Source organism: Vollenhovia emeryi, unplaced genomic scaffold, assembly GCF_000949405.1.
Source record: "Vollenhovia emeryi isolate VEMERY1.0 unplaced genomic scaffold, V.emery_V1.0 DF939331.1, whole genome shotgun sequence".
NCBI classification, from domain to species: domain Eukaryota; kingdom Metazoa; phylum Arthropoda; class Insecta; order Hymenoptera; family Formicidae; genus Vollenhovia; species Vollenhovia emeryi.
This window is the reverse complement of record NW_011967035.1, coordinates 59,134-73,027: the sequence shown is the minus strand read 5'-3', so window position 1 is coordinate 73,027 and position 13,894 is coordinate 59,134. Positions and strand designations below refer to the sequence as shown.

Sequence of the window (13,894 nt, the reverse complement as noted above, 5' to 3'; positions counted from 1 at the left end):
TTAAATGTAAGGGTCGAATTGGATTGGAATCTACCTTTTGCATCTTGCACATGTAAATCTATGTCTATACGGAGAGAACTTTCTTTTAAAATTTACCCTGAAAATCATGTAAGACAACATGACATTTCGAAGAATTTTATGAGGGGTCTTCGGGGGTGTGGCCACTCTACATCCATACGATGGTTCAACAAACCACTGAGTGAGATACCACGCATCACTCTGGAGTCGTACTGCTAGTGTACACTTTGTTCAGTAAAATAAAGTAGACAAGCGAGAAAGATTTCGAGTGTGGGCCTGGATAGCTCAGTTGGAAGAGCATTCGCCCGGGAAGCCGAAGGTCCCAGGTTCGAATCTTGGTCTAGTCCTAGCCTATTTTTCCCACCAAAAATTAATGAGCGGCGCGTCTTACAATTAGTGTCCATCTCCCCAAAGATACACTCCTATTTATTACTATTACATATAATAGTAAAATGCATAGTAAAATTTTAAAAACTCTCATTCTTCAAACTGCCATGTTGTCCCACGATTACACGATCTTCAGGATAAATTTTAAGAGAAAATCCTCTCCGTGTGGACGAAGCAGTCGTCGACCGTCGGAAGGTCTGTTGAAGCGCAAGGTGTGGGAAATTTCGGAGTCTGATGAAGACGTACCCATCGTCAACCCCTATTATCACACCTGGCGTATTCGTGTGACTTATCGCGCGTCGTCACCCGAGGCAAAAGGGACGTCCGCGATATAGATGTTCCCAGTCTAAAAGTTCGTCATTAATTATGCCCCGCGGCGAACAAACCGAGGGCGCAACGTCATCGATAACGCTCGAAGCTGCGTTACACTCTTCCGGATCGTCGGTTACACTGGGACCACGGTGGTCCCGATGCCTACGTGCACGATAACCGAGCATTTAATTAGGCGCGATGCCGTCGAGGGGGTGGCGCGAATAGGGATGGATGAGCGAAGTTGCGAGGCAATTCGAGCAACGATGCAGTGCGGTCTTCGGCCGACCGAGCTGTAATCACGATTGTTAATTACTGTTGAAACATGACGATGATCTGCGTTACTCGGAATGTAACGCGCGGAAGAAGGAGGAAGGAGGAGGGAGTTCCTCAACGAGCCAATCAATAGATCACGCCTCACTTGCTGATGAAGAGTTGGCTAATAAATTGCACGATAAAAAATAAATCGCTATAAGCAGCAGACGCGTCCGGTTGCAAAGTTGAGGTTCGTGTCTGTTGGAAATTTAAATGACTCAAAATATAAAACAAATAACGATAATTTAGTCCTCTTGTAATCTTTTCATTCCAAATTTACTGTCCTGAATCACTAAGTCTATAAAAAAATTCTCTTAAATTAGTGGACATTTTTACTGGTTTGCACTCAAAACTGAAGCACTTTTTGATTTTTATATCTCCTAGGGGGGTCCTAAAGCCACTGGCTAACTCGATCAGTGTCGATAAGATAGAAGACGGAAATAAAAACGTCAATTTTTTATCCGCATTTTTAATTCCAAGTTCTACTCGGTCCGAGAAATTTATAGCCAATCAATTTGCAACTTTCACGAACCCCCCCCCCCAGCAATGTTATTAGATACATATTGCTCAGGCCGAGATTTTGGATCGAATTCTAGCATCGTCGACACCATGGCTTTACTGACAATCTGACAGATGTTTGGCAGCGACCTCTCTCGAAAAAGCCTGCAACTATTTCTACACGCCATACTGCCCATTTTCTCTTCTTCTAGACTTGTGTTTATTAGAAGTAATCTGTTTTTCTAGGCTATTAATCTAATTTCTAATTGCACGATATTGTTCTTATATGTTGATCCTAGAGTATGCTGGTTTCATCTTGTATATATTTATTGTAGAAATTTTGTATCAAGCAAATATTGTCGTCAAGTGTACCAAAAATTGGTAAAATTTTTAATTTTTGTTCGTTTTTGATATAAAGTCGCCCAGCACAGTCTAGATTTTGCTGCATACTGTAATTCCGTAAAAGAGTTTTGCATTTTTATAAAGCCAATTAAAAGATTGCTTCTAACAAAGAATGTCGATAAAACAGACGGCTTTAGGATCCCCTTAATATATTTTTTAGTAGCATGTATGGCAAAATTTCAAAAAATTCTCATAAAGTTCCTCGAAACGTTATGTTGTCCGACGATTACATGATTCTCAGGATAAATTTTAAGAAAAAGTTATCTCCGTGTTGAAGTCAATATTAGGTACGTTTGCCTTCAAAATTAAATTACGTCTGTGGCGATTCCTTCTAACGTACGTTAATATACATTTTCTTTCGTCGCGTTTAATCTTGCCTCTCCTTTATTATTTCCTTTTTTAAATTGCGTAGATCCAGACTGTAATCAGAAGAGGAAACGTCCGTCGTCGGCTGCCGCTCTTGGCTCATTACGCTGGCCTTGAAAATGAAACGCACTGATTTTTCGGGACAAAGGAGAGGCGAAGTGAATACTTTGTGCAGGGTTAATATCCCGAGGGGCAACTCTACCGTGTAATAATTGTCGTGGTCGCAAATTAATGAAAGAGACGAATGCTACCGATTGATCTTTGCCAGATTGGTAGTCTCTTGATGGCTGCGTGCATTAAAGCTACACAGGTCCGCTCCCGTAAAAAAAAATAGCGGTTACAGTTATCGGAAAAACGCGAGTAAGCAAAACTGATACATTCTCAAACAATCCAAAAATAAAAAAAATTTTTTACGTCTCAAAATATTTCTACTATATGATTGTTCACGCGATTGTTTGGACGGTTAGTGCGTAGTTCGACGTTTCATCAAATCTGCGACGATACGAAAAGTGCGCCAATTGAAAACTCGACTCATCCTAGCTCTAGGAAAAAAATATATTGATACGATAAAAGCATCGCGGCGACGTGTCGCAAATTCTCTCCATTTCTCTCGGAGTTAAATCACCCGATCGCCCGGCAATCACGCGGCCAAGGAAAGTCCACGGGGTATCTAAAAAGACCTCTGAAAGACGTCTGCAGATTAGAACGTCTCTTTGACATCTTTGGGACCTCCGTGTCTTACAGACGGCAAAGAGCCTCCGTTCGCTCGAATGACAAACCGTTGTCATTTATCTTTCCCGCTCTCGTCTCGCCGCGCCTCGGCAGAAACGCCCGGACGAGTCTGAAGAAAATTCCCTGAAACTCCACGGACAAATAACATTGCGTCGACGGCGAGCTCGTTAAACGCCCGTTTTTCAAGCACGTCCGCCACGAGACGGACGGTCTTCGACCACGACCGCCGACGGGTGAAGCGGGTTTAATATGCCGGGCCGTACTTTCGAAAGTTTGCCTACGCCGCGCAACAAAGGGTTGAAATCCGTTCCCGCTTTCTTCTATCTCGCCACGTCGCCCCGAGAATTCGGCAAACGTCTCGCCGAGCCAACTGATCGTCTCATTTTACGCGATTCATGGCTCGGGATTATAATTGGCTGCGAAAAAGTCCCAAGGAGCTCTTTATAACAACGAGAAGAAATTAAATTTATTAAAGAAAATATATTATTATTTATTAAGTAATAGATATTACGGCTAATTTATGAGCAAACACAAGATTAGAATATGATTAAAAAGCACACGTCAACGTTTGGACATAATGTTAGTCATCCTCGGCATAAATTAATAATAAAAGACTATGGAAAGTGTGAAATATAATCCATTGACACGAAAGTTAATTAAATAAATTTTTTAGTTAAGTAGTAGAAAGCCAAGTGAATATACATCCCATTTTAAAATCAAAATATCCAACGAGAAAACTTGTAGTCAGGATTAAAAAGTTTAATTACATTCTCTAGGCAACGGATCAGAGTAAATTATTCGTAAAAGATAAATAGGCGGAGTAATCGACTATCTTCAAATAACTTCTTGCTCTTATTAGCTCGTAGATTCAGATGTTTATTATACTTTATATTGAAATTGTTTCACGTGGATCGATTTCCCGCATCTACTTATTTTTTTTTCGTCAGATAACAATATCACTTCGCCAATAATCAGTAAATAAGCTTTTCAGCCGAAGAGTCGAAGAAGCAGTTGCAATCTTGTCATCTCACGATAGAAGATTTTCTCGAGATGTCAAAACGTACACGGAGAGAATTGCGTCTTAAAATTCATCCTGAAAATCATGTGGTTGTGGGACAAATTTTACTAGAAAAATGTATAGCGAAATTTCAAAAAATTCTTCAAAATGCCACGATTTTCAGGATAAATTTAAAGAGAAAATTCTCCCCGTGTACTTGCGACGTGTAGAAAAATTGCAAAACTAGAATACAACATCTGTTTCTCGCGGAGAGCGTTCCCCTGTTTGAACATTAAAATTGAAAAATAAATACAAGCGTTATATAAATCTGTTCGGGAAGAGGTATCGACTTTTCAGGACCGTCGCTATTGTTTCCCATTCGTCACAAGATTTTGTCTGCCAACACGGGAAGCATGAGCTGACTTATGCAAGGGTGCTTTCCCCGTCATGCTATTCCGTTGTTTCGAGCTCTCCTCGAAATGTTTCACGGCATTCACCGAGCGAGTGGCTCGAGCACTTAGACGGACGTTTGTCGAGCGTGTTCCTCTCCTCGGAATCGAAATCTTTTCCGAAGATTGGCCTGTACAATGTGCGGCGTCCTTAAACGGGGGCTCCCCGAGGCATCTTTGGCAAGTATACGTGGCAGAATCAATACTTTCCTTGAACTCCGCAAGTCGGTAAACATCGTACGTGTGAGACGGCGTACGTGTGCGAGGGAGCTTGTGCTCGCTCGCGGCTTAAAGGTGGAGAGGACAGTTTCCGGGACGTGTAGCGAATAGCGATGCTCCCGGAGGTGTCTCCGCGCGAGGCAAAAATTTGAATACGATAGTCTCTCAAGTGGCGATGTATCCTTCAAGCGTGCTCTATAAACTTTACGTGATCGTGCCCGGTCACTCTTCCGGCAATCGACAAATATAATAAATAGGAGAATGCGATATACGCTCGCTCAATATTCATCGAGTTCGGCCGAACAACTCATCACTGTCGCACCCTGCACGTTCTCCAGTCGTTTCCGGACGCTCCATCGCGACTTGGCCGGCGCGCTCAGGTCCTTTTCCCTTTCTTCACCGCGGGCAGGTCGAGGGCTTTACGGTGCTCGAGCATCCTGCGGCTTTCGAGGCGGCAGACACACTCGACGTCGTCTCTCCTCCTCGTCGTGTCGTAGAAATCGACCGACCGACACCAGCAAGGTATCGGTAAGGTGAGGCGACCGTGTAATCTATAGCGGCCAGGTGTATCGATTATCTTGTGACCCGATTCCGACTGGATATCGGGTTCCTGGCTTGGCATATAGAATTGCCGCGTCCCACCGCTGCACGCACTCATACGCGTGCGCCGCCAGGTATGGACTGTTCCACGTGCAAGGGCGGAGATCCTGGGAAGATCGCACTGTTCTCCACGCGCCTCCCGGATGTGCGCGTCCGGAGAATCGCGTAGCTTGCACCGAATATGCCCAAAGCACTTCTTTTTCACTTCAAGTTGGCAAATACTTTCAATAATATTCATTATACAGAGTGTCCCAGGCAGAAATGTCAATATTCTGGGAGGTGATAGTATCGATCATTTTAAGCAAAAATGTTCATATGAATATATGCCCGGTTCCCTACTGTGTCCGAGATAGAGCTACTTGAATGTCTCGTGTATGTACTTTTTTTCTGTACACTTCATCCAATCTCATAAACGTCTGCTCTTATTTAAAATTTACTCTTACACGTCTGTTGACTGTTGTGCCGATAACATTGTAGAAATGTTCAAAATGCCTCGCATATTCATAAATGTCGAACGAGCAACGCGCCATGTTCACACAAGAGTTGAAAAATGCATCATATAATCGTGGAACTGTACAGTTTTTTGAAACTTTACCATACATTCTGCTAGTAAAATGTAAGTTGTTTATTACACGTAGCCTTGCCGTGTGTCACAAGCAATTTCCCGCGCGCCTAGCAAAGCCGATCGCGGGACGGCCGCATCTCACCGCAAGCTTGAATTGGGCGGTAGGCCAGGCTAAGACAGCGATTATTAATAATTAATAGCTCGTTAACTATTGCGAAAATTGCAAAATGGTAGAGGACTTTTCGACCCAGTCTAATCCGCTCTATCCGTAAATAAGAGGTGAGGCGGGTATTACATAACACTCTGTATGTAAAAATGTGAAGTTAATTATTATATACCAGTTAATATGAATATGCATGTAGTATGTACGTGATTATAATTACGTAGATAAAGATTTGTTAACCTAGCTTTCAATAAAAATAGCCTTCTCTCCATTGTGTTTCAAAACCAGTTGGATGCACCCGAACCAGAGCATTCGCGCGCAGTTTTAGAGATATAGATCACGTCCTTTCAATATTCCATCCAATTCAAAATTTTCTCTCGCACGAGGTTTTCTGTCGCGCTTACACGTTTCCATGTATTTCGTCATGAAACTACAGCCGGGTGAATTTTTTTCTACCTCTCTTCCATCTTATTTAGATAACTGCAATTTAAATAACTAGATACGAAAATGTGCAGAATGAAAGAATTGTTAATGTCGACGAACGAAATTTTCTTCCTGTGCTTTACAATTTATTATGATTCTATTTATTCGGCGCGCGAACGTTTCCTGGTTTAATTATGTCCGGACGTGTGAACGATCTCGATGATTGTAATTCATTAAGAACGTCTCGACGTTTTTAATTGCGCGACTCTCGCGTCGAGCTATAAATTCGTTCCGTATTAATTCGCACTACGGAGAAACGTAAATTCTTGCAGCAATGGCGGAACGTGACGCTTATATTTCGTCTGAACCCGCGTATTCTTTATAAGATCAATATATGGTATACGCACGTATATGCGATAAAATAATACACATTAAAAATGTTGACTAATTAACATTTTCCGAAAGCTTAAAATTTAAATGGCAGAGTATTAGCAAAATGAATCATAAACATAGACCGGTATTTATAGCTAAGTCTTGTATTCAAAGTCTTGTATTCAAGATGCTATATGGAACATTTCATTGGCTACGGAGTATCTAAAGATGATCTTAAATATAAAATCTGACTATGAATACCGACCAACTTTATAAATTTTTGGGAGTAAGATCTTGCTAAAAAAAATAATGAAAATCTACCAATTCCGACTGGAGTGCAATTTCACTTTTTGAAAGAGTGCCATTATTAATTCTTTACTTGAATTGAATTCTTTAACTCTGAAAAGAGTGCTATATTTTACTAACCAAGTACTGTTTATAGTAGTATAAAATTCATGGACGAGAGCTTCGCCGTTGTTTGTTCATTATGATCCAAATCATCTCATATACTTACACCCAGAAAAAAGTTTCTTTGAATTTTGACCTCACTAGACTTTTACTTAATTTCAAAGAAATTATTTCTTTACCTTAACCAAAATTTTATTTTATTGAGACTGGAATTTCTAAGAGAATTCACGACTATTTTTCCACATCTAGTGAATGTTTTAGCAGAAGTAAATAAAAATTTAATAGAGTCAAAGAAACGTGATTTCAACGTATCTCACTTGTTTAACCTAACTAAATCTTCTTTCTGGGTGTAGAGACTGTATTCTAATATTTTCACAGCCGGTACCGTAAATCTATAATTTACGTGACAATTTCGCTTATTCCGCTGATTGTCGCGGAAGAACCGTCATGGCTCGTGACGTCCCTTATATGACGGACTGTCGTGACCTTGCGAGTTCGGTCGCCATCTAGTGGCGGAAAACCATACTTTTAGTTTCCAGCTAACGACTATTACTTTAAAAATAAGAGGGAAATTCTTCACTTTTTGTCTTAGATGAATTCACTCTATTTGAGTATACAGGGTGTCATGTAATACCCGACTCACCTCTTATTTACGGATAGAACGGCCTAGACTGAGTCGAAAAATCCTCTACCATTTTTCAATTTTCGCAATAGTTAACGAGTTATGAATTATTAAAATTTGCTATCTTAGCCCGGCCTACCGCCCAATTTAAGTGCACGGCGAGATGCGGCCGTTCCGCGATTGGCGTTGCTAGGCGCGCGGGGAGTTGTTTATTATACGTAGCCGTTGCCGTGTGTCATAAACAACTCCCCGCGCGTTCGAATTGGGCGGTAGGCCAGGCTAAGACAGCGATTTTGAATAATTAATTACTCGTTAACTATCGCAAAAATTGCAAAATGGTAGAGGACTTTTCGACTCAGTCTAGTCCGCTCTATTCGTAAATAGTAGGTGGGGCGGGTATTACATAACACCCTGTATATTCACTCGAATAGAGTAAAGTGGTCAGTGACGCCATAATTCGAGTGAAAATTTCACTTTAAAATAAGCCCTTCGAAAAATATTAATTAGCTAACATTTTTTATCGAGTGTCATTTGATCGCGTACATTCTACAGAGATCTCAAAGTTGTAAATTTCCTAACTGTTTACAGCAGACACGCCGCCACCCTCCGTCGAGCTATAGAATAAAGAGTAAAGAGCCGACGTTTATCGGCACGTGAGATATCGACGGCTGACGACCTTCCGCGAAACGTCTCCAAGTTAATAGCTCTCCATCGGCCACGTTTTATTACCAAGGCAACACTGTCCGTTCAGGGTGACCCGGCGGATCGAGACCCCCGTATCGGCTCTTGCCAAACGATACCTCACGTGCCATGCGTGCGAGGATCTTGCCAGACAGCTCCGCACAATACAATTCCCGTCGTCGTGTAGCGTAGGGTTTCGTCGGCTAACTTCGAGACCGCCTCCTCCGCACGTGACAATATTTCGGTCTCACGAGACGAAGAGGGGAGGGGGGAGTGGGGGGGTGTAACGGCGTCCCGCCGGTTACCGCACGTCATTGCGTATTTACGATAGTGCGACCGGCCATCCGCAATAACGGCCTGCGCTTCATCCCGTATTCCACGCCACGTTCCTGCCGATGGTCACGCAATGACCCACCTCGTCGTTGCGAACCTAATCCCTCTCTACCCCCGGCTGGCAATTGCATGATATAATTTTCCAACTGCGCGACCGCGCGACAACGTGGCTGTCGGAATTTCGTGCGTGCGAGCTAATGGATCGTAATGCGACATCGGGTGGCTTTTCACACGGAGGTGGAGAGCACCGAGCGGACCATCTCCGTTGGCTCTTGCGACCGTCCGCGTAATATTCGAAAATATTTGGACGGCAAACGTTATCCTTTCATTCCGTCCGCGATGCTACGTCTTCGACCTCGCGCCAGCGTAAACGCGAGTAAGACACTTCGCTTCCGTCCCGAGTGGGATTAAAGTACGAAATGTCAACTCGCTGGTTTTTATTCGTCTGTGTAAGAATTACCGCAACACTCGATAAATATTACGGATTTGCAACAGAAATGCCTCGTCAAGATGCAAACTGTGCATACGCGAAGAGATTCCCTGAAAACTTCTCGACTTTTCCGTTCGAATTTTCGCGGAAAGTTATAGGATTTTTCTAAGTGAATTTAAAATAAACTTAGTTATCTGACTTCCTATATCTTTTTCTTTCGTAAAAAATTAAGAGTTATTCGTTTTAAATATCAAAGTTGAAAACCCCGAAAGGAAGCGAAGAATTTTCGCAAAATAAATATCTCATGTCGCGGAAAATTTTTATACACTTGTTTCTTAGGAATATCGAAAATCCACACTGAGACCCATTTCGTTGAATGAAACAAAAAGTTGACTCAACTGAATTTCTTGTTTGGATATGAGCAAAGAAATATTTCAGTTGATACAACAGAAAAATTTAGTTGGAAAATTTCGTTATATCAACACACAAATAAAAGAAAAATCTTTTCGTGTATGAACAATTATTTGCACAATTAAAAACTAGCTCTTGTAAAAGTACATAAATTTATTATATTATATATATATTATATATACGTTTCCATTGTTATTGCAGTAATCGTAGCACTCATTATTCGAGTGACTTTACATACTATCTTTTTGTAGTGTAGATGACAAGAGACAAGCAATGATAATGCCATTAGCTACGGACGCGTGCGGTCTCGGGTGCGCAAAAAGAAGCGTCTCATTAGTCCGCAGGCGGGATGCGCGAGTTCTCGACGACAGGGCGAATTAGGAGTCACCGGCGGCTATTGAACTCTAACCGCGTTGCGTATCCGCGTCCCAGCCTACGCAACGTGATGTGTATGCGGAAACGTACACGGCGTTTTGCGCGCACGCGACAGCCAGCGCGCGGCCGGCTATTAAATTAGCGCGCGTACACCGGAAACGGAGTCCACGCGATCGGGATTCGCGGAAAAAAAGAGAGCGCACTCTCCCCTCGCCCATGCCACGACCGAGATAAATAATTATCGTGGCCGGTGTACCGCGCTATGCGCGAGCGCCCCGAAGATCGGTTGTGCGAGTTTCGATCACGGGACTGAGATACGCGCGCGCTTTGCGAAATTAATCTCGCAAAGTCCCCAATGCCGTGTGACGGTGTTTCGGTTATGCATAATAATGCTTTCAATCTTTCAAATGGAACTGGAATTTTATAAAGTATAATATTTACAAATCTCTTAAGTGATTAAAAAATATCACTTTATGAGTGATTGAGGTTAGCTAACCTCAATCATTAATTTCTCTTCGTTTCTTTTCTATGAAGTCGACTGTTTCTGGTTTTGTCTTTACGCGTACTTTAATCGCGTGGAAGAATTTTGCAATTTTATAAAGCCAATTTCAAATTTGGTACGAATAACTAATTGAAAATTTCAAAAACTAATATCTTTTTTATTAGACTAATGAACTGAATGTTTTAAGTATGAAAATGTTCTGCTATGTGGTCCGCAACTTATCCTGGTATTATTTTGAGCATAAAAGCACTAATAAAAAGTATTACAAGCGCAAAAAACTATATTTGGCTGTGTCAGTAAAAAAATGGCTGAAGAAGTTATGCTGATTGCCGAGGGATCCTTAAGTCGTCTGTTTTATCGATATTCTTGGTTAGAAGTAAACTTTTAATTGGCTTTATAGAAATGCAAAACTCTTTTACGGAATTAAAGTACGCAGTAAAATCTAAACTATGCCGGTCGACTTTATATAAAAAACGAAAAAAAAATTTACTAATTCGTGGTACACTCGACAATATTTACTTGATACAAGAGTTCTACAATAAATATATACAAAATGAGACCAGCATAGTCTAGGGACAACATATAAGAATAATATCGTGCGATTAGAACTAAGATTAATAGCCTAGAAAAAAAAAGATTCCTTCTAATAAACGCAAGTCCAGAAGAAGAGAAAAAGAGCAGTATGGCGTGTAGAAATAGTTGCAGGCTTTTTCGAGAGAGGTCGCTGCCAAACATCTGTCAGATTGTCAGTAAAGCCATGGTATTGACGATGCTAGAATTCGATCCAAAATCTCGGCCTAAGCAATGTGTATCTAATAACATTGCTGGGGGGGGGGGGGGGGGTTTCGTGAAAGTTGCAAATTGATTGGCTATAAATTTCTCGGACCGAGTAGAACTTGGAATTAAAAATGTGGATAATTTACCTTATTTTCAGATATTCACAGTAGTGTAACCTCTTAAGGAGAAATAAGCAAAATAATATAAGAAAATTAAAAAGTATAAAATCCAATTGAATGAATCGTATAGTAATATTTTTGATTTAATTCAAATTTTTTTATTACGTTCTCTTGTTTTATCGAATTAATTTTACTACTCTAAAAAGTGTTACATACCTATTCTGTATTTCTAATTTTATCAATTGTAACTTATACATATGTATGTACACATATGTACATTGCGTTTGATGACACGTTACATATAGGGAATACCTTCGATAGTTCGATATAGTCTGATACTTTCAATTAACTAGAAACGGAAATTTATTGAAAATTCCGCGAATCTCGACGCGTAACAATGAAAATTGGTTTGCAATTTCGGGCCAGCGCGCCGCTGCTCGGAAGCTAGACGCCACGGAAATTTAAACCGTACATATAGATTGTTTATTGACAATTGGTTTAGACTTTAGCAAGATCGTAGACTAAACTGCTTTCGCGCACGCAGCGCTAAAGTTTGATTTAATGCGAAAGTTTACCGCTCCAGCACCCTCGACCCCCAACCCCCGTGCCCCCTTTCCGCCGTTCGTCATTCGTCGAAAACCATCGGAAACATAATTTCTTCGTTCGTAAATCGAATCTCGTCCGCGAACCAACTCTTTTCGTGCTCGTTCTTTGCTCCAGTTACCGAAAGGGGCAACGTCGCGGTCGCCGTCTCCGGAGGTTCCCGGACGGAAAGCAACCGTCAATAGAATCTGCTGGCAATCGCGAATTAATTCTCGAGACCGTTTCCCCCGCCATCGATCCCCACCACCTCCTCTTCCGCTATTCTTCGGGAAAATAAAAAATCAACCCCTTCGACGCCGCCCCATTTTCCGCTCGAGCAATCCTGTTGCGGACTTATAATGGCGTCTACAGCGTCGCTTGATCGAGTAATGATAAAAATCTACCGCGAGATCGGTTAGAATCGCTTCTCCGAAGCCTTTATCCTCGATTTCGTGTAATAGAAATGGCTACGGATATGGCGGGATCACATTAAAGATCTGACGAATGATAGCTAAAAAGAACGAAATAAAATGACATGGCACCGTGAATCGAGCAAGGAGAACTGAAAGGTCCATTCTGATATGAGAATGGTGAAAATAATAGTACACAGAAAAAATTTTCTTTTAAAACTTACCCTGAAAATCATGTAATCGTGGGACAACATGGTATTTTGAAGAACTTTATGAGAGTACTTTGAAATCTTATCGTACATTTTATAATACTATTAAAATGTCTACTAAATATGTATGATTACAAGTAAAATGTATAGTAAAATTTAAAAAAGTCATAAACTTCTTGGAAATGCCATGTTGTCCCATAAATTTTAAAAGAAACTTCTCTTCGTGTATGGCTTCATCTCCGAATCTACAGAATGTTAACTTTGGTGATACGTTTAATAGCGGAGGCTAAGGAAGATTCACTTTTTAATTCGTCGAACTTATCGCGATGGAACAAAGAACTGGAAACGGGGAATACGTGTCGCCTAATTGTTCCGGTAAGTTTGTCAGCGGATTTATGACTTCCGGTACCCCGGATAATGCGTTTCAAATCATCAGCACCAATTGACATCCAGTAATCGAGGAGCTCTTCGCTATGTCGTTAACGAATGCGGACGTGCAATATGTGTACAACACGGAGCGCGCATTTCGACGTTCATTCGGCAAACTCGATTTCCATTAGCGACATGATACGCGGGAGGAATGAGCGCGGAAGGGAATCGCGTTCGATCATTTTTTTTATTCCCCTAACGACTTTCTGCCTGTATCGACTTAAACCGCCGGGACTCGTACCGCGTTCGAGCGTCGCTTCACGAGTTCATTTCGCTCCGGACGATCTTTTATAAAAATCCAATAACAGGTCACCCAGATACCATCCGTGCTGCGTCGCGCGTGCTATCCGAGCCGTCGTGTCGATTACGGCCCGCGGACGTTTTCCCGCGGACGAGCAACAGAGAGCATTCTCGAGTTTTAAAAATGCGCGCCGGAAGATATATTATAGCGCGTCCGTATCCGCGCGATAGATCTTATTTCCCGCTTATCCATAATTTGCGTATTACCAGCGACGTGGACCATCGCGCGGCACGCTTTGACCCACTGCTCTCACGCCAGGAAGGCCATTAATTCGACATTATATTCCTGCGAACGAGAAGATATGTATATCTTGTACGTACAGGGTGTCCCAGGAGGAAAGGTCAATATTCTGGGAAGTGATAGTATCGGCCATTTTAAGCAAAAATGTTCATATGAATATATGTACCATTCCCCACTGTTTCCGAGATAGAGCGCATTTTGTTGACGTCCTCGCTCAGATAAAACATGAATACTGAGAAGCGTTTCACTT

General features: G+C 41.7%; 1 non-coding gene across 1 annotated transcript; it reads left to right on the top strand.

The window, feature by feature from the left end:
* The first annotated feature begins 292 nt into the window (after positions 1–292).
* Positions 293–365, top strand: Trnap-ggg. Its single transcript has one exon. It is a non-coding gene; the product is annotated as a tRNA-Pro (tRNA).
* Positions 366–13,894: the final 13,529 nt, after the last annotated feature.